This window comes from Chroicocephalus ridibundus, chromosome 2 (genome assembly GCF_963924245.1).
Source record: "Chroicocephalus ridibundus chromosome 2, bChrRid1.1, whole genome shotgun sequence".
Lineage (NCBI taxonomy): Eukaryota > Metazoa > Chordata > Aves > Charadriiformes > Laridae > Chroicocephalus > Chroicocephalus ridibundus.
The window spans coordinates 97,156,324-97,175,066 of record NC_086285.1 but is presented as its reverse complement, the minus strand read 5'-3'; the positions used below and the strand labels follow the sequence as shown (position 1 = coordinate 97,175,066).

General features: G+C 38.4%; 1 long non-coding RNA gene across 1 annotated transcript in view; it reads right to left on the bottom strand.

Moving 5' to 3' along the window:
* The window catches only part of LOC134511766 (uncharacterized), a 107,402-nt gene that overhangs the window by 73,230 nt on the left and 15,429 nt on the right, over positions 1-18,743 (bottom strand). Inside the window, exon 4 of the long non-coding RNA XR_010069970.1 lies at positions 14,305-14,431. This is a non-coding gene — a long non-coding RNA (uncharacterized LOC134511766). The remainder of the gene's footprint in view (positions 1-14,304; positions 14,432-18,743) is intronic.

Genomic DNA, 18,743 nt, shown 5'->3' with positions numbered 1-18,743 from the left:
TCATACTGTGACACTGAATAAATCACAGGGAAACCATCACAAATTTCTTTGTAAAAGATGCACTAGGGCCTGTTTCACCCTCTTCTGATTGAAATGACAGCTCTCCAAGAAAAGATTGTGGCTCAAGATGTCAAGATGACCTTCTCCAACTCACATCTTATCAGAGCATCTCTGTTGTTACTGGGATGCAGGGTAAAACTTAAGGTTTGGGGTTTTTTGCCCTGGGTGCCACCGTTTTAATTGTGTGTGTGTGTAACTAATCTAGTTGTGCTACAGGAAAAACAATAAAAAGGCTAATAGAGAGTTAAATACTCTGATTTTGATTCCCATTTTAGATACATAAAAGCAAAACCTAAAAATGGCCACAGTGGATTAGACCAAAGGTCTATCCACTCTGGGAGAGCACCCTGTTTTTATAGAATTGACATTAAGAGATCTCTGAACACAGTTTTTGCTTCTGGGACTGTTGACTATCTCTTGTTCTGGTGTCTTGATTAAAAAAACCATCAAAGTATGGCCATAAGTGGATGGTTATGGAACAGTAAGAACAAGACAACCACATATAGAATCATAGAACAGTTTGGGTTGGAAGGGACCTTAAAGATCATCTGGTTCCAACGCCCCTACCATGGGCAGGGACAACTCCCACTAGACACGGTTGCTCAAAGTCCCCTCCAGCCTGGTCTTGAACATTTCCATGGACGGGGCATCCACAACTTCTATGAAACTTCATGCTAATTCTCTCTCTGCCTTTAATGATTTTAGCTCAGGATCATACTTCTCTGAATGTGGGCTTGATGTATTTTGCAATGCTCAGTGGATTTATTTTAAAGAGCTTCAGTCATCCCTTGTAAATTTTTAGTACCTACCATATCCTTTGGCAAGGAGTTTCACAAGTTATCTATCTGTCGTGGGAAGAACGGAATGAGACAACCTAAGCCAGTGGGAAGTTATGGTGTCATGGCACTGGCTGTCAATGTTGTCATGCACCCTGTTGGTAACTCATAAATGGAACCACAGAGGAAAATAGTTTTGAAGTGTGATGGTGAAGTAGATGTTGATGGATATTTGCAGAGCATAGTTTCCCAGCATGAAGGGCAAACCTTAGAGATCGTGGAAGATGGCCTGTAGGCTGGACCAACCTATTGGGTTTCCAGCAGGGAGATGGTATCCACGGCTGTCTCAGACCTTCCCGGGAGTTCTATGAATATAGTACTGAAGACAGGCTCAGGAAGAACAATATAGAGTCAGGCTGTATTTCAAATACAAGACAAGACAGATACCGCTAGGCCAGGAAGAAGTCTGGAAAGTTGCATCTTTGATCCTTACCCTTTATATAAGTGATCAACCATCCTTCTCTTTCATTTCTGCAAGATCTGGAATGATGTCCATTCAGAGAGGAGGCTAGACCAAAGCAGCACCTCCCTCTTCCCCCTTGAAACCTCTGTGAAGGCCCATTTTGCTGCAATAAACTCTGAACCTTTTTACAGTTAAATACAAATACAGCTATTCATGACACCTGTAAATGGCCTTGTCTTAGAGTAACGCTCAGTGCTGAAGCCAGTGACATTAAATGAAGTTAAAGAGTGGATTTTTACATGCACCTGAGATAAAACACAGCGACTGGTATACGGCCTTAGAAATTTGTACATTGGTAGTAATTAATACCAGTCATTAACCTGGGAGTCACAAGGTCTTATGGTGTCTGAAGGCCTCCAGTGGATGCTAATAAAGCCAGGCTTTTATACAAGGAACAGAGCAGTTATGGATAAAAGCAGTAGGATAGATGTGACAACCAGCAATTTTAACTTATCACCTTGGAGCTTTATTTTTGAAAGCTTTTACTTCCCACTGATTGCAGGCTTCCAATTTTGTGTTGTCATGTAATAAATTACAAAAATTATCTTCCTTTTTCTTTTTTTTTTTTTGGCGTGGTGCTTCATAGACAAAGTATCTATAAAGCTTCTTTTTTTTTTTAACAGAATGAGTTAAGTATTGCTGCCATGGTGATTATAAGAAGAAATCATCACCAAACAGCAGCCTAGAAATCTGGATACAGATTAAAAATTCTCAGTAGCCAGAGTATTTGATTTGAATCCTTTCTAACAGGAGGCTTTTACTGTGTGTATGGAGGGGGTAGGGGTGGAAGGCTGGAACAGAGAGGTCATTTTGAAAAGCAAATCTTTAATCCTTTTCCTGTAAGCAAGAGGACTGTCTGATTTACTAATTTGTCTGAAGGAGATGTGAAGGAGATCACTCATAGCAGGGAGGTGAACCTCCTCCTCTCAGCAGGGGTGTGAAGGAAAAGGCATTGTCATCCCTGAGGTAGCTGTAAGGGTGGCACCACTATGCTGATCATTTAAAAGCTGTCCCGTTTGTCCGGGACCTTCCCTATATAGCACTAAGGTAGGCTTGACTCTTGCATATACCAAGCACTAACAGAGTTTATTAACATTCACTGCCACATTTACCGAATTTATATTCTAAATAAGTATTCTAGAGCAAGAGGTCTAGTTTGCTGACAGTGCATATGCTTGATCATAAGCATCATAAAAAGACAGCAATGGATGCAAAGACAAAACTTACAAGAGCCATTGTGAAGTTAGTAAAAATGTTTTCAATATTTAATTAATTATCCTCTATGTATCACCAACAAAAAGAGGACAAAGATGATGTGGGATGATTAGAGAACTAAAAGCACAAAGCCATAAAAAAATGCCTTGCTCAAAACCTGCAACTTATCTAGAGCAGATATAAAACCAGCAATAGCCTGTTAAGCACCTGATGAAAAGGTAGAGTCTTGGCATCAGAAAAAGTTAGTGAGATCAAAGATGGAAAGTTTCTGCCACTAATGTCCCCTTATGGCTGGCTTGAGAAGGGATCCCAGGGACTGACAGCTAAACTGACCTCTTCCACGGACATGGAGATGTAGGTGGTCACTTCAAACTGCTCTATTCCCTACCATGCAGGGCATTCAAGATTAGTCACATTTCACAGTCAGTGACACTAAACTCTTTCATAGTGCTATAAGTTATAATATATTATTTATGATATTTTAATCACCTAAAGTTCAGGGACCTCAAAGCACATATTAATTAATGCCTATTTTAATTATCTCTGCCTCAGAGAGAGGGAGAAGACAAAACTGTGCAGCCTTATTAGCACTACACTCCAGCACCGTAATTAAACCCAGAACACGCAATGCAATACACATTAGGACTGAAAGCAATGGAAGGTTGGTCATCACCATGGCAGCCTCCCACTGCTGTAACTTCCTTGTTCCTTAACATCATTCCTTTTTCCTCCCTACATCTTCCTGTGAATGGCAGTTTCCACAAGGGAAAAGGGGAAAGATCTCTGTTTCTCATGGGCCAAACTCAGTTCTGTTCTTGCAGTAACAGCATCATCTTCAGTGGAGTTACTCTATACTCCATTGTACCTGGAAGAATATATTATTATTATGAGGAAAAATCTATTTGTGCAGGTATCTTCACATGCAGGGGTTTTTTCTCTTTTTGGCTACCAGCCACTGTTGATCTGTCTGCAGGCACAGAAACCTCTGCTTTGCTGCCTTCAAGCATTCTGTCTCCTCCCCTATCCAAGAATCCCTAAATTTCACAGCTGCTGGATTCTGAAAGGAAAAAAAAAAAGGATTCTTCATGTTTTCTGACTCTTCACAATAAATTAACTGAGGGCTGAAGAGGCAAGTCAGTGTGCAAAGGTCATACAGACAGTCAATGGAAAAGCATCAATACAACACTCAGTAATGCCAATCTCTAGCATCCTACCCTTGTTTGCTGAATGACCAAGTTAGGAAATTCCAATCCCTGCCATTCAAGCATCTTCTTACATACATTTTAGATATTAAAGAAAACTCCAATAAACTGAGATGCTGATCCTAAGACCCTGGAAGTCTGCTTCCTGTTTCCTGATGACTTCAAGGCTTTTAGGATAAGACCTTAAGGGCTTAATAATGACATTAGAAAAAAAAAATACCTAACTCTGTACTGGTACTATCATATAGTGTTAGTTTTCAGCCTTTTTTGCTTGCAGTGCCTTAAAATTTACACAATAGACTTGATTTACTTAGCAAAGTTCTGCAGATGCTTTATGAGTGGTGCTCACACTCTCAGGTAGGTATGGATCATACATTTAAAGCATCTGCTAGGAGGAAGGAAAGGACATTCATATAAAAAAAACCCCCAAACCTTACCAGTAACTAAGTACAGGAAAATTTTGTTTTCTCTTTCTTATTTCATGCTAATTACCAAATTCTTTCAACTCTAAATTGCAATAAATTTCCCTCAGTTTCACTTCCCCTGCCCCATTCTGTAAAATTTGTCGAAATAAATAATGAAATTGAATAGTTAAGCTTGCAGAAATTGCTATTACTTTATCAATGCCTGAGCTAACAAAAGCATTTTTTATGCATCTGCATAAAATAGAAAGAACTGAATAGCTTTTAAGACATGTACTACATTTTAATATGTCCTGGTGACATGCAGAAGCATATCTACAATGCTGAAAGGAGTGGAGGTGGAAGAATGGATGGAGAGGGCTCCACTTACAGCACTATCTGAGCTCAGAGCACTCAGCAATACCAAGAAATTTTGTACACTCATGCTTCTTTGTAATGAATTTACTAATCTTAGAACAAACAGTGGTGCCTTGCTCCAGAAACAATTCTTGGCCAATAAATTTTGCATCAAATCCTAAATCATAAATTCAGTAATTTCTAAAAAGCAAACCAATGTAAAGTGTTAATGTTTCAGTATCTTTTACTCTTAAATGTAATATTTAACTTTATTATTTACTTATTTGCATTTGCTAATATTTCGCTTTATTATAATTTATTTTGCAATTTTAACTCATTTTGTGATATATTTAAAGTGCTCTATTACGTCTGATAGTTTTGTTAGCAAAACACGACGGCATGCTTAGTGGATTATAGCAGGTTTCCTTCCACTACTCAGCATCAAGTGACTGCAGAGACATTAATGTATGCCTAAATTAGGCCAAGGCACCAAGTGAGTTTAGACTGGTTTAACCTTCCCGAAGTTTTAGAAGAGCTCATTAATATTGCTCTGCAAAGCATCTATAGTCTTATAATGGAGCCATTATGTGATATTGTTATGATACCTTCTTCCCAAGCTCCCAGTGTCTTGCAAGTAATTGACTTTTTATGCCCTGCTATTCTCACTGGCAATTTTCAGGTTGTATCATCACAATTCTTAATTTTGACTCCTCCCATAAAGTAAAGTTTCCTGAAGTCCTCCTTATATTTTTTATGTTTATTATAAGGACCAGGAAGAAAAGGCAAAAAAAAAAGCCCAGGGTGTCATTACCCTTATTCATATCTACGAATAATGCTTTGCTCCTTAAATAATTCACTGAACTCATAGCGCAAGGTACAGGTGTTAGCTTGTCACAGTTTGGCCTCATATGGATATAACCAATATATTCATGAAACCCTAGGGACTGGGAGAAGACTTGCTTGTCTTTTGAAGCTGAAAATAAAAAAAAATCAACCAAAATTTGAAGAGAACTGTTTACAAGGTAAAAAATACACAAGTACATTAGTGCTTCAGTAGCTGATCCCCAGCCTGAGGACTCAGTTTGAGACAAAAGCTTGTCTCAGAACCCCTTGAATTTGGACAGAGGCAAAACTGAACTGTGTCCTGAGGACATCTTTAAATAGAGTACAGCAGCGTTCAGTTCACTGGGGGCAAATGCTACAGCAAAACTTCACTGAAAACCTACTTCATTTTTTTCACCTAGCTTCTGCTTTCTCATGATTGCATATCCACGTATAAGCTCTGAAAGCTTAACAAAGATTTTAAAGAGAAAACAGAAAACAAAGAGGTTCAGTCATCTCTGGAGAGCATTTGGAGAAACTAGTGGATGCCGAACTAGAATCTTCAAAGTCAAAGAAGGGCAGGTGAATGGACACAAAAACTGACACTGCAGACTGACTTTCCATAGAAAGCTGACAGTCATTTTGGAAATACAGTAAAAAATAATGTCATTATTTTTCCCTTCTGTCATCAGCTTCTCTCTTCTTTTTAACCCTCAAGGAACTGACTTTTTTTAACCATGAACCCCAGTGCACTGGGGTAACTTAATTTCAATAAATTAAGCATCAGCTGTTCTATTTAGAGCTCAATTTTTAAAAATGTATTAATTAACTATTAAATATTAAATCATTAAATACACTCCCTGCATGTGGGCATGCTAAAATGCAAAATGCTAGGCCCGCTTCTCTGGCTCTCTGCATTCAGGTGGCAGAGGCAGAAGTGGCAACCAGATGGAACACAGCAGATGGGTATTCTGCCATTGCAAAGAAGTCCCTGGAGCTGTAAAAGGTAGCGCAGTCCAGCTTCCAAAAATTACACTTCAGGAAAGATGAATAACTAGAATAATCACAAAATCAGCAACAGAAAGGAAAAAATAACTTCCTGCATTAAAATGAGAAAGAGATACAAAGATAGAGACAAACTAGTAGGCTTTGCAACACCTTGTGGTAATGAGCAGTGATCAAGATTAGAATGAAGAGACTCATACCTGAAACCTGGCCTGCTTGTTCCAAGTATAGCAGATGATCTAATAAAAGATAATCTCTCCCCTAAAACCTTGCCTCACTTAGATTTTTAATCCATTCTGAATAGAAAAACTACTGCCATTTCATTTTTCATTTGGAGATTTTAAAGATCTTTATAAAGAGGTTTACAGATATCACTAGGATTCTTGAGGTATAAAGTACGACGGACTATATCCTCAGAAAGACAAATATTCCCCAATGCTTTGACACAATCCATATCCTGACTTAGATACTGATGTGCTATTAGATAGAGCATGGAGACAGTTAGGTGCCTCAGCATGAGACATACAGAAGGCCAACTTGCTGAAGGTGGCCAAGTGGCACTGCTGGAGATGGAAGTGCCCCTCTTCTCCCCCTCTTCCCCAACATAGCTGCTATCCTGAGCTGCAGATGGTGCGTCTCTTCTCCTGTAATTCATAGTTATGAACCCTCTTCTAAAGATGGACAGTTAAGCCATCCCTTTCTCACAAAATACAGACAAGACCCTCTCCAACCTCCTTGGGGATCTCACTTGGGAGCTCAAATCCCAGCTTCAAATCCTTCAAATGTCTGAAGGTCTTTGGCCCCTTCTCCTCTGTCCCTTGATACAGTTCATTCTTTCTCCCCCTTCCACCTCCAATCCAATTTAATTACTTCATAGAAACTGGAAGAGCTTCAACTGAGCGAAGGACAACCTTGGCTCCATGTCCCATCACCCTTCTCAAAACTTACTCTATAGCCCGGTGTTTAAGTTGCTTCCCCCATAAGGCAGAAAATGCAAATTCATATCTACTCAAGCAGAGGTGGGATTTGAAGTGGGATCTCCCAACTACTCGATGAATGCCACTGGACCAGACTGAGTGCGTCAACACCATGCTCAAAGAATAACTATAACATTAGATTGTACAGGTAAGCCATCCATTTCTAAGTTTAAAATCATGATGACAGGTCTGAGGTGCAAGACAGATGCTGAACTGCTCAGCAATGTCAAGGCTGGAGACATTCTGGGCATGCACAGGAGCAAGCCTTAAGGCACACCAGGAACATCTCAACACTTAGACTACACGCGGTATTCAGAGACAAGTAGTTCTGCACGTATGTGATTGCAGAGATCTATATATTTTCTTATCTTTCAGCATGTCCAAGAACAACCAGCTTCCAAATCTAGAACAGAGAGCAGCAGGCTGTAAATTGAAGAGAAATCTAGGGTACACTGATTTGGGCTTGTAAATTAAAACCTAAACTGCTCAATAAGACCCTGGATACTACAGATAGGTGGAGAACCTGGTGATGACATGAAGCTGTGCTAGGAGATAGAAAATGAGCCCAAAGCTCTGCATACCTGTGATCAAACTTTCCAAGCTGTCTCAGTCGAAGTTCTGTTTTTTTCATATGGCAGTGTACATTACCTGTGCAACTGAGCACAGTTGGGCATGAACTTGTCTGAATCCATTCCCATTCAACTTGAGGCACAAACCCTGTGGAGACCATGAATCCTACCATGAATTTTGCACAGATCTCCCTATAAAAGCAATTTTCTATTCATACAAAAGGAGGTTTTCAATATCCTTTGCCAGACAGCTATTGAAATTTCATGGGTGTATGAGATGGACAGATTTTATGACCCCTTAACTAATTATTGTGCCGTTACTACCCTTGGTGCTTTCTACATTTGCTGACCCCAGATTATACTTACATACCTCTCTTCACATGATTTCAGACTGACTACAACTTTCCTCTCATATCCATTTTCATTTAACTCTGATCTGTCCTTTTTTTGAAATTCTGAGATGGTTTTCATAAAAATCTTATCTACAATCAAAGTTCTGATTCTCTTTAATGCTCTGGGATATGGCCTTATCTCATGCTATTATTAAAAAATGAAAGCTCTTTATACAGGTATATTTTTGACCTCTGCTCTTCTCTATTTGGAACAAAACCTGCAGCAGCATGGCCAAGAATAGAAGAGGCACCGCTCAGCTCCCAGTTCTACACTTTAACCACTAGATGATGCTTCCTGTGAGTATATAAAATTTCATTTAAATGCAAAACTCTCACTGTGTTTCCTCCCGCTTATGATGTGTTAATATTATTTTTTACATCCTGCCTCTCCTTGACCTCCCTTGTCCTCCTGGGCTTAGCAGATTTTCAAGGTCTGTTACAACAGTGGAGGAACGTTTATGTTGCTACTTGTCACTCAGCCTGTATGTGAAAGGTTCCCATCAAACAGCTGGGATAGTTATTACACCATAGTCAGCCCTGTTTGAACAAAGGATTCTCATGACTTTCTGTGAACAAAACTTCTGATAACACAGATATTTTAGGAAACAAGCAGAAAACTTTCGAGGATATTACCACCACCCAGGCATTTGTATTACCCAAATTCAGCACTTTCAATACGCAATGAAATGTCCAAAAGTCCTTTTTTTGCAGCCACATGTATAAACTGGGATGCACTCCACTTAAACTGAGGGCACTATATTTGTATAGTGTAAAAACAGAGTGAATCCCAGCCAATCACCATTACAGTGAAATAAAAACAAACACTGTGGTTCTGTAGATAAAGTTACCAGGTAAGTGGATAAAGAGTTGTTGTTGGTATATTGTACTCTTCCAAGAAATTAAGACTACGAAGAAATTTAAAATAAGTAGAAGCAAATTAAATGGTCAATAAAAGAGGCTATACTGCACATCAATCTATTGCAAAAGCTTTTAACAGTAAAATTACGACTTATTTGTGACTATGACATTTCTGACTGTAGGTCATGAAGTTGTTTTCTAAGAGCAAAAGGAAAGTAAAAGAAACATGTTATTTTCTAGAAATGCTTGGGTTCTATTTAAAAATCTTGTCAACCAGAAATGAGGAGGAGTGCCTGAGTAAGAGCAACCACAAGAATAGTCATTATCTTCTGAAAAATCAAGGTACCACAGACAATGTATTTGACCAACAGTATGATCATATGTTCATGTTATTTTGATCAGGAATAACATTACACTGCTAAGCTCCAAATTTGCACAGCACTTTAGTACCCAGCTTTTCATTGAGTTGGTAAACATCCACAGTGAATGTACTACTCTTGCATTGACAGATGGTCAAAATTGAAATTTCTTTTCTGCAGGAAATCCTGACCCTTCAGAATTTGATTATGCTTTAAATCAGAAAGAATGCCACTACTTCAGAATTTCCCATTAAACAAATATCTTGAAGATATTCAAGATAGATTTTAGATTCAGGAATCTAAACCAAAAGCATTTTGGTAATGACAAAACAATTTATTTTTATATGATTGAATGGTTTTAGTTTGATGCTTTAGTAAGAAGCTTTAGATCAATTGTATCTAAATGCGTTCTAAACCACTTTAGATTACTGTCATGGTTTTGTCTGAGATCGAATTGACTTTCTTGCTGGCAGCCAGTGTGGTGCTGTGTCTTGGATTTGGGATGGGAGAGGTTTTGATGGCACACAGATGCTTTCGGTTGTTGCTAAGCACTCAAGGCCTTTTCTCACACCACCCTGCCAGCCAGTAGGCTGGGCATGCACAGAAAGTTGGGAGGGGACACATCTGGCACAGCTGACCCCAACTGACCAAAGGGATTTTCCATACCATATAGCATCATGCTCAGTATATAAAGCTGGGGGAGGAAGAAGGAAGGGGGAGACATTCAGAGTGATGGTGTTTTGTCTTCCCAAGTAACCATTACGTGTGATGGGGCCCTGCTTTCCCAGAGATGGCTGAACACCTGCCTGCCGATGGGAAGTAGTGAATGAATTCCTTGTTAAATTTTGCTTGGATGCGTGGCTTTTGCTTTAATGTCTTTATCTCAATCCAGAAGTTCTCCTTATTTTTCCCGATTCTTTTCCCCATCCCACTGGTGGGGAGGAGTGGGGACAGAAACTGAGAGAGCGGCTGCACGGTCCCAGTTGCCAGCTGGCGTTAAACCATGACAATTATATTTCATGTCATCATAGTAATATGGTTAACATTTATATATCATGTAAAAGTCAGGACAAAATAAAGAACCAGCATTACTAAACTAGAAGATTTTTACAAAACCGAAATAATTATTTCTGACAGTTCTCCACAGGTATCTGCACTGTATGTGTTATAAAACCTTAAAATATTGACTACCCTTCATTCATTGATAAAAAAAAACAACAAACAAACCTCCTTTCCCCTGCCCCAAAACTATTCCATTGAAAAACATGATTAGTTCTGGCCTCACTGAAGTGAGTGGGAGTTTTGACATTGACATCAGTGAAGTCAGAACTTTATTCATTGATTTCAGAAGGACTACTTGTGTACTTGAATACATGAAAACATAAGTCCTGTATTGGTCTGGAACCTTAACAGTAAAACTTCAAGGAAAATGACCTCATCTCAGTCTCATCTGAGCCCATAGAGCAAGACTCTTAAACATAGTGCAGAGGCTAAAACAAGCAAAAGCATTGTCCAGCCAGATTCTGAGATCATTTTCCATGAATTTACATCATCTGGAACAACAGTAAAAATAGATTATTTCAAAATCAGTATGACCAGTCCACCAATTTTAAAGTATCTTCAACCACAGGAAAATAGTGACACGCTATTTTTTCTATACGGTTAGAAAAAATCATTATCCTTATTGCATTATTAAAATCTGTATACTTATAAATAAGGTATTGATTTCTGACATTCAGGAGATATTGTTCTCAACAGTTAATAGAATAAAACTAAACCATATGGTAACATAAACAAAAGGAGAATTCACCAAATGCGGGCAAATATGCCTCAGGCACTATCTATTATTTGCACATCTGCCTACAGGGCAGATTGCTATCATCTAGCACTATCAAGAGGCTCCATGTATTCTCAGGAAACAAGTACAAACACTCCCTACAAATCCTGGTCCTAAATATATGTTGCTCTGTCAATAAAACATTGCCTTCCTGGTTATGCCTGGGAAAGAACGTTTCTTTTTTTGTGAGTTCGAAAAAAGAAAAAGAGTAGATTCTCTTCTGCTATCCTGCATAATCCCTTGAGCAAGTGCTTTATTACAGATTTGAAAAGCCTCATGGGGCCCTTTTGTCACGGCACAGGTGGGGCTTCTTTGCCCACATATGGACTTCTTTGCCCATCTACACTGCCTGCCACTTTTCTGATGGTACCTTGGAAATTAAAATTCTTTTAGATGTCCACTGGCTTGGATATAAACATGAAGTTAAAGATCCTTACATCATCTTAGGCCGATACAGTCTGAAGTGACATCCCCACTGCTGCAAATGATAAAAGACTAACAACCACTCTCATATACTTCCCAAACTTTACTTTGCCAGTGCAAAGTAAAAGGCAAATTAATTTTAAACAAGAGAAGTATATTTAAGAGAAAGTAGGAAACAGTATTTCAAGCATGAATCATGCAATGCAAATGACTGCAAAATGCCATTGAAATTTTCAGAATGATCACTTAAAAGCTTCTTTGTTTTCTTTAAATGAATGTTTATTTTTGGTACAGTAACTCGATATTTTTGGTATCAGTAGGTGGAATGTACTCTCTAATCTCAACTTCATATAAGCATTAGCCAGAGCTTTGCAACTACTTTAATACAAGCAGATGACTGTATTTAATACTGCAGTATAACCTTGCTTAGTCTCCAAAATAAATTTGCAAAGGGAGTGGAATACTCTGAAGATAATTAACGTCATAGGGAGATTTTTTTATCTTGATGTCATTATTTGAAATTGACCAAATTAAATTTGTTAAGTAACCTGGTGCACCAGGAACTGGAACCCTACTTCCTAGGTACAGAAATATAGTAGGAAACAAAGCCCTGTCACAAAGCAGACTATCCAAGCACCCAGGGCATAAGAAAGAAGCTCTATTATTAATAATATTTTTATAATATATATGAATATATAAATTCAATAATAATGAATATATATATTCATTTTACTATTCATAAGAAGCAGCCCTATTATGACTCGCCCAAGAGCGACTCACCTATGTTCCCAGAGAAAATACGTAACAGAGATGGAAACTGAGCAGGGATCCCCCAAGTGCCAAGGTCTTAAGTACAAGTCCCAATCATCACAACAGAAAACCTGCACTGACCCTACTGGATCTATATTTGAACTATGGCAGCCAGATACAAGACAAAACAGAGATGGGGAGCAAGTAAGCATCCACTGAAATGCTAGTCTAAGAACCAACTGTCTGTGTTGACAGATGTTTTTTAACATTTTGAGAATGCAATTCCACTGAAGTTCTCTAATCACCACCTAAGTATTGCTGGATATTGTTATTGAATTTGAAACATTTTTAAATGTACAAATTTTATCCTACATTTACTAATTATCTCTATAGACAGCAAAAGCAAATAAGGTATTTAACAGTGATAAGAGTTATTGGCCTGATGGAGTGTGCAAAATTTTCACTGGAAACTCATGGTAATGGCCAGAAGTCAACATTACCACAAGCATAAAACTAGAGTAACTGCAAGGAAGGTCCCTTCCAACCTAGACAATTCTATGAATCTATGATGATTCCAGGCAAATTAAGGTTCAGTAAACATTCACATCTGTGGGTTCCTTATGGTTTTTATTAAGACAGAATGAAAGGGTTAAGCACATAATTCTGTACCCCTTTTTCTTTTTTGCTTTATGGTTTTTTTTGGTTGGTTTGTTGGGTTTTTTTAAGAAGAATCTCCCGGGAGGTCTCCCAAGGTCTGAATCTATTGCTGCATTTAATCACTTTTGGTGTCTTTCCTCCTTCTTTGCAGCAATTTTGCCTGAGCACTCTTGGGACTGGTGTTGCATTACAGATTCATCAATGATTTGCTGCTTACTCTACATTATCCCACAAGTGCTGAGGCAAACAGTTCTTTGCCAGGATCAAATGATGTTCTGTATTCGCCTGCAGTTTAAAATCTTGTTAATGTTGACACTTCTGATGAAAGCTCTGCAGTGAAGCTGGAATGAGTGAAACCTGCAGGCTTTGGTGACTGGCAAAGTAATGGGTACTCAGGGCACAAAGTTTTTTCCACGTCCTCTATATGGCCCCAGGGGCATCACCAACTTAGGCAACATCTTTACCAGAAACAATGTCAAATAGAACACCTAACGCACCCTGACTGCGGGTGATGTTACTGATGGGTGACAGGGTGACTGTTTGCTACCCTGTTGCTAAACCAGTGTATCTGAGAAACAACTTTGCTCTGAAGTCAATTAACTTTAATGGAAAGACTCCAAATTACTTCAATGATCTTTGGACCAAGCTCAATAAGAACTAATTAGGTCTTGATTCCAAAGGTTAGTTGTCAGAATTATTCATGGATTTTTGTTTGTTTGTTTTTAATATTGGATGAGAGGCTCTTTTTTTAATTATTTAGAGGGACTGACATTGCTTTGAAAGTCATAAATTTGCAAATACAGATGCCAGTATTAAAAAAATTAATTTCAGATAATAAGACAAGTGGAGAAATTTTACACCCTGTGCAACTGTGGTCCACTTCAGGGGGAAGAAGGAAATACAAACTAGAGTTAGTGACACCTGTTCTGTGGTATTTACTACACTCCACAGCCTTACCAAACCTTACATGTGTTCAACATGAGTACACCTAGGTTTACTGACTATAGCTTCCAGTTCTGCCAACAAAATCTAGGACCGGAGCAGGACTTTTCAGAACTCACCTCACTCCCTCTTCTTGAAACTCCTGACACAGAATAAGATTGTATGCCTGAAAAACTTACCATGCTAGAGAAGATACTTGAAGAAAGATGATGATACAGGTTCCTCATGTGGGAGTGATACCACAGCAAATGGCTGAGCAGTCTTGGCACTTTCTAAGACTAATTTATTCTGGCACCAGATCACCACCTGCGAATCAAATTAAGAAATGCTCAAAATCTAAAAGTCACAAATCAGACCAGGGTGAATTATATGATGTCATTTATCTGATGATTTTCCTCCTATTTTTTCTTCCTTATAAATTGTCACAGTAGGCCATGAGTTTTTTTCTTTGTATTTTCTCCATTACTAAAAATAAAATGCTAAATCATTTCTACATATTCGTCAGTAGCTTATTGCTTTTTTAAAGGAAGTTTTCCTGGAAATTGCAGGAAGTACTTAAATTTCAAAGTATAATAAATATAATATACTCAGATTGTATTTATAGCATACAAAACAGGAAACAGATGTAATTCTTCCCTATGAATTGGTCAGACAACAAAATGATTTACCTTGGAGGGCAGTCTTCAAAAAAAGACCTAAAATCTGCCTTTGGATACTAGTGTCCAATTCTCTTTGGTGCCAACAAAATGTCAAGTCATATTCTGGCAGAACATGGGCTTGCACCTTTGCTGCTGAGCTCTGAAAATCTAGCTATAGGAGAAGAGGAGAGTCTGTCTTTGTGGTATAATGGAGGGGATGACGGGGAAGACATAGCTTACACACGCACATGGTGCATACAAAAGCAGAGAGCAAAAAGTTCTTCCTGTGAGCAGGGTCTGTTCCCTCCTTTCTCCCTGAAAGGGACTAGTCCCCCTGAAATATAAGGGGGGAAAGGAGGATGGTTGCTCCCCTCTCCTCCATCTCCCTCCCCCCTTGTACTCACCAAAGGGAAAAGCTCAAGTGAATTCTGGCACAGAGGTTTGGTCTGCAGAGCTGGCTTGTAGTTAACATTCTCTTGCAGAGCTATAGGTTAACTGCAGAGCTGTGGTGTACCCTGTACAAATCCAAGCTTTAGAAGCAGTGATACTGTCAACTTGAGCTAAAGCCAATGAAGGTCTGGGCAAACAGTCTTTCTGAAAATCAGTTTCTCAACAGTCTTGTAGTTGCACTGAGTAACAGTTACTCAGACTTCTAATTAATAGACCATATAAAAAATTTTGGGTTAATAAAAAGAAAAATTGGAAGAGCTCAGATGCACTAAATACCTGTGCCAACGCCAGCCTAAAGGCTCGATTATGATGTGTAAATATCTTTGCAACTTGTGTTAAAAACAATAACAACAGAACTGGCACTAATGTATGCCCAGTCAATCAGAATGATCCATAATGTGTTTTTAACAAGCTGCTGTCCAACAGTTTTGACATGTTTTAAAACAAGCCATCCTGATCAGCCCTGTAGAGGCTAATGCTTCTAAGCTTAATGACTCTCCAAAGAGGAGGAGGCATAAAGATTTAGCGACTCAGTAGACGTGACTGCACAGACCTCTGCAGCCAGCTTGAAAATGACAAACAATTTGTTAACAGAGAAGCTTTATTTTTATATTATTTTTTGCCAATGAAGTGAAAACAGAGCATTGATTAAGCAATCCAAGCTGAGAATATTCTATCTGAATTGGAGAGCTTTCAGACAGGCAGCTGGTTTCAAGGCTTTGAAATACAACTTCTGCTTGTTGTTCGATGCTTAAAGATACCTCTCCTAGAGCCACAGACAGTAACCGATGTCAGGCTGACACTGTAGTTCACAGATGGATTTCAGTTGTGTGGGCCATGCCACATGCACAACACGTGTAAAAAATGCTTTTTGTCTCAAATGCTATGAACTGAGAGAAAGGATGAATAGAGCCATCAACAAAAAAGTTCTCCATACAAAGACTGTGGCTGAAGAATAACAATAGCCCACCATGCTCTTAACTCACCATCACCCCTTTCTTCCTCCTCTCAGATGAAGTCATTGGTATAGAAATTCAGACTGAGCCCTTCACACGCGATGCTAGGTTTCTGCACAGCTCAGATTCTACGCTCATTTCCTGTGAACTAACTTTACTGAAGTGACCGTACGTATTCAACAGTAAATGAGAACTAGGTGCCTAGAGGTAATTAAAAATATTTGTGCTTTTTTCCTTTGCAGAGAATTCAGTTTTCCAGGGGAGCTTTAAATACAAGCTTTTGGCCTGTACAGATATTAAAGTTTGAGTGACTCATATTCTCATTCCCTTGTGTAGCTACATTATTAGACTGTATTTCCCTCAATTCATCAGAGAATAGGCTATGTCCATAGCCATAAAGCAGAGATAGTGGCACGTCATGGAAGATTAGGTCCAGACAGGAAAAAAAGCCCCTAAGTAGAACAGGAGCAAGAAGCATCTAAATTATAATACTCAGAAGGCATTACAGAGCCTTTTTGGAATTAAAACGAATATGACTTTGTGGTTGAATATTTGGTTTTGAGGTGGGTTTGTTTTTATTAAAATAAACCTGCAAAAATAACATGCTTTTCACTACAAATCTCCTAATGCACCAACAGAAAACTGCTGCAATGAAAAATTTTCACCTTAATCAGGTCAGTTTGTTTGAACAGACTGCTGAGTAAATACCTATGCCACATTATTTGTATTGTAGCTCTTTCTCCACAGCTAAGAAAAATCAACATAGACATATAAGCCAAGTCAAAAATATGCATTATTTTTGACAAATAAGCATTAAAATAAATTATATGTTTTTTCAACTAGTGATCTGTACATTTTACATGTCTGAAAATTAAGCCAGTTATTTTGTCTCTCTGGATTTTAAATCAACACCCATCACTCCAACAGGCTGTGGAGCATCCTTGATATAGTAGAATTGTTTTCCTGAAAAGTTCACGCAGGAGTACAAGTCCTAAGGCTAAGATCTTGTTTTCTGAAAATCTTACTCAGAAAGCCAGCACGTATACTGGAAGGGACAGCTTTCCATTATGATGATTTATCATCCCCACTTAACTTATTCCCCCCACATTCTTGATGTGAAAGTTTCTAATTGTTTGAATACCTCCTTCTTTCCTGAAAAAAAATCAATCAGAACAAGAGAACAAAACAAAGATTTGCGTTGGCTATTTCAGAACAGACACTCGGGAAAAAACATTTCCAGTAGTAAAATTATTTGGAAGGGTTTTTTTTTTGAGACCAATTACTGAGCACAATGAGCACAAGATTTGTTGGGTGAGTAAAACTGCAACACTGGTGCCAGCGGAAACCCTCCTTGTAGTGCTCTTTACAACACTGTGCTGGTACCTGGCAATTCTGCAGGTATTCATAGCCCGAGTACCGTCTTAATCAGAATTTCTTTGAAATTCCTTATTGTAACATTATCTGAGCACTTTATGAGATTTGTTGCTGTTCTTTTGGTAGATACAATATGGAGTTTTGCTGCCAGAGAGGGAAGTAACAGCTTTGTACGTACATGAGATGACACTCTTCGAAACAAAACTGTTTCCTTTTTTTTCCCATGACTCAAGATCCCGCTTTGCTGTGAAGTTGACACAGTGGTAAGTACTGAATCACATACAGATTCCTCACTAATCTCTCCTGAATCTTTCTGACACACTCAGGAGTGACATTACAGCTTGGTTTTATTGGTCAAACTTAGGTTCACTGAGATGGTGCTGAAGTAAATGGATGTATTTATATACAGAAGAGATTTGGAGGGTTGTTGTTTTTCATTCCCACAGCAAAAAATTCCGCTATTCAAAGTAGCTGTGTCCATTAGATTGAAAAAAATACATTTTTTTTTCATTAAGTCATGATTTTAAACGTATTTCATAATTTATTTGTAGTGGAAAAAGTATTTATAAGTAGAAACCACAGGAGAGTCATAATTCAGGTCACATTTGTGCAGCTCACCAGCTAATCTGAAAATCTAAATGCACTGAGACTTCCTAATATCTTCTCAGAATTGTGTGTAATATTACTTATGAAGAGTCTCAATCTAAAAGGAAGCTCTTTATATACCAAAAAATATTTTCTGCATTGTCATCTACTTCTTTGTTCAGTCATTTCATGCCTATTGCTCAAAATTTGTAAATTAACAGCAAAATCAGGTTTTGACCCATCCACTGCCTTCTCCCTGTAACAGATTAACAGCTAATATATACTCCCCTACTGGATTGGCTAAAAAATGCAATGGCATCAGTAGATGTCTTCTACCAACTACTTTGTCATATTCCAACAGATTATTAAAGTCAGTGAAAGCAGGAAAATAAATGAAATTTTATCTCTTTTCAATCCCACTATCCTACTGAAATTTCCTACTCCTATTAATGACTGTAGTGGATGAAAATACAAAAAATCTTCCTGCAACTGAGAAAGAGACTGAGAAGTCAAGGAGGCTGGGTTCAGCTACTGATCACGTCCTAGATGATTGAGTCTGGATTATTTCACACATTCACAGTGACTGTAAAAAAGTATTTGCTTCCTTCGGCCCTG